At 40.1% G+C, this 3,080-nt stretch overlaps 1 pseudogene; it reads right to left on the minus strand.

Annotated features, from left to right (window-relative positions):
- Positions 1-223: 223 nt before the first annotated feature.
- Positions 224-2,200, minus strand: LOC136474238 (uncharacterized; annotated as a pseudogene).
- Positions 2,201-3,080: the final 880 nt, after the last annotated feature.

Below are 3,080 nucleotides of genomic sequence, written 5' to 3' on the forward strand. Positions count from 1 at the left end.
GACATGTCCGACCACGTGGCAGCTGACGTGGCCAGTGATGTGGATGGTCCATGTGTCCACTTTTTATTGGGCCACAAGGCTTGCTGTGATAGGTTCTCATTTTCGTCACTGAAGTAAATAGAAATTCGTCACAGAATCAATTACCAAATCGTCATAGAAAGGTCAGATAATTCATCACAAGTGCACATGCTGATTTCATTACAGAATGCAAATAATACTAGAATGACCAAAAGCTTCCATAAATTAACAGATCCAGTATTCCAATGACCAACAACTTAATCAACAATTCTAAACTCGGTTCACATAACTCACTAGACATCACATTTGAACTACTAGTTTCATATCAGTTCACATTAACATCACAGGAAATAATAAAAAGTTGCCAACCACCAGCAACATAAGTTACTACATAAACAAAATCACCAGCAGACCCCTTGGTTAATGAACCAGCAGCTACGAGCAGCGCTCATGTCGAAGAAGCATTGTTGATGGCCAAGATACGCTTGAGCAGTGCATTGTTCTCCTCCATTGCCTTGTTGTTTATCTCTGTCAGCTTCTTGTACTCCTCCATCTCCTTTTGTGTCCTCGCCAGCTTTTCCTCAGCTTCCTCACTTCTCTTCCTGAGTTCATCGATTTCACCTTGTACAGCAGCCGTAGCTTCAGCTGCTAGTTTCTCCCGAAGCTCGCTTTCATTTGATGATGATGATTTGGAGGATGGCACTGGTTTGATGCCAACATTCTTCAGGAAAAGGTTTGAGCTGTTCTGGGAGAGCACCTGGGACACAACCTGCACACTGGACACTGCTGTCTCACCTTCAGCAACAGGTTCTGTCCTCAAAGCTTCCATATTTGACTGAAACAGCAATGACCCATCATTAGTTGATACTTATTGCATTAATTTGAGGAGGAAATATCACACAAGATGTATTTTAAAAAATAAAAACATATGCTGCATTGACAGAAACTGATGCCAAATAGGTATGCAATCATGAGTCATTTATTTGTTGTCAGGTAACTGAATACAAGTAGAAGTCAACAACATAGGATTATTATTTAGCAAGTATGTCTAGCTATATTGGATTATGACCAGTTTTGAGCAAAAGCAGAATACAAAATGTTTGAAACAAGACATTTTATCCAATTAATGAATAGTTGTTGGCACAGCGAAACAGATGTCGTGACTTACAACTGCTTCTCTTGCTAGTTCAGTCAGACCATGTTTGGAGCTGGTATGGCAGGTCTTGAAGGCATCCATCGCATCAAGTTCTTCATTTTGTTCTGTGCTTGGTTCTGCATTGTTTTTGTTCTTCTTCTGTTTCATAGATAATCAATTACAGCAAAGTTTTCTCAGATGAAATGCAAAATAAGTTGTTTAGTGCAAATATGTACAGGGTACTCTTTACTTACATATGCATGTAAGTGTGCCACATAGCTGCGAGAACCTGTAGCTTGATGATACTTGACTTTACGGCAATTCTGCTTGTTCTTTTCACTTGATTCCTACAAGATAATGAACATGTCAGATGAGATCATAGGTTTAAAATGAGAAGATCCTTTGGAAACTGATTGAGAAAGAATATATGACAAGATACCTATTTATCTGAAAAACAGTAAGATGGTAATTTTTCAACTCCTGTAGAGTTGTCTACTCTTTTATGCCCCTATACAACTTCTATGAAATGTACATCTCAGATTGTCTGAATGCTCACCATGAACTGCCTTTCTATTGTTCTGTTCATGATTTTGTCCTTTAGAATATGTTATTCTATCCTTTGATGAATGGACTGATATTTAAGGGCATATTTGTAATCCTTTTTGTTTGCAGGATATATATGACCAACCCTTTTTTCCCAAGTACATTCTGCTAATTGCTCCAATTTAGGAGCTTAGGGAATCTTTATGTTTGAAAATATTTATGTGTTACACTGCTTTTCATTGAAGGGCCTAGGTATAGCAAGAAGGATTGATGAGATGATATGTTTAAAATGAGAAGATCCTTTGGAAACTGAATGAGAAATAATATATGAGAAGATACCCATACCATGTTTTTTGGATCAGACCACTTTGCAACTAGTGCCTTCCACTGTTCATCAGTCATGCATGCAATTGGAGAAGTTGTCCTAATCTCATTTGTAGGTACACCATTGAAGTATTTATTCTTGAGCCGATAACGCATTTGTCACACCCCAGAGCGCAGCATATCCGTGCAGCATATCGGTGCAAGCTTCCTCTGTTGGCTTATCGTCAGGGTTAATGGCCAAGCGCCCCTAGTCATATGACAATTCCATATTTAGTTAGTCAATTCAGGTTAAACAGATATACATGTTAACCATAGAAATAGTAATGCACTTACAGAGAGCTTTCCCACAAAGTTTTTGTAATATTGATTGTCTCTCTTGTATTCTTTCCAATGAGGTAGGACAGGAACCTTATCCTGAATGATGACACCAGCCTCAGATGCAAACTTGGCTGCTTGAACAGGTTCATGAGGCCTTCTTTTGCCTTCAGCAACAGCTATGGGCATTCTCCTTCCCATAGCTTTTGTCATCCTGTCCAGCTGTGTTCCCTTGGTGGGTGGCCTGGGTCTCCTTAGGGCTCGCTGTGCAGGAGCTACAAAATAGAATTTGCATTAAAATGATTTAGTTTCATGCAGATAAGCAAAACAGATGACATATTTGAATGACAAAGAAACTATAACTTGCCTTCAGTGTCTTCCTCTCCAGCTACATTGTCTTCATCAGCACCTGTACTGTCTTGAGCACCAGCTCCACTAACTTCCTCTGCAGCTGTATTGTCCTGACCACCAGCTCCATTGCCTTCCTCTGCATCCGTATAAGACCTTTGTGGTGGTATTTCATCATGACCATCTATAGGATCCTCTACATTCTGGCCATCTCTCGCTAAAGGTTGAAGCCTTTTTGATGATCTTGTTTGGGATTTAGGAGTTTGCACCTGTGATCCTTGAGATGCCCTCACTCTCTTACTAGCCCTAACTCCTAGCACCATGGTGGGACCTATCTTCTTCTTCTTTGAAGCTAGGTGTCGGGGACCTAATACCGGGGTACCCCAGAAGGTGGAAC

Source organism: Miscanthus floridulus, chromosome 8 (genome assembly GCF_019320115.1).
Source record: "Miscanthus floridulus cultivar M001 chromosome 8, ASM1932011v1, whole genome shotgun sequence".
Taxonomy (NCBI): Eukaryota; Viridiplantae; Streptophyta; class Magnoliopsida; order Poales; family Poaceae; genus Miscanthus; species Miscanthus floridulus.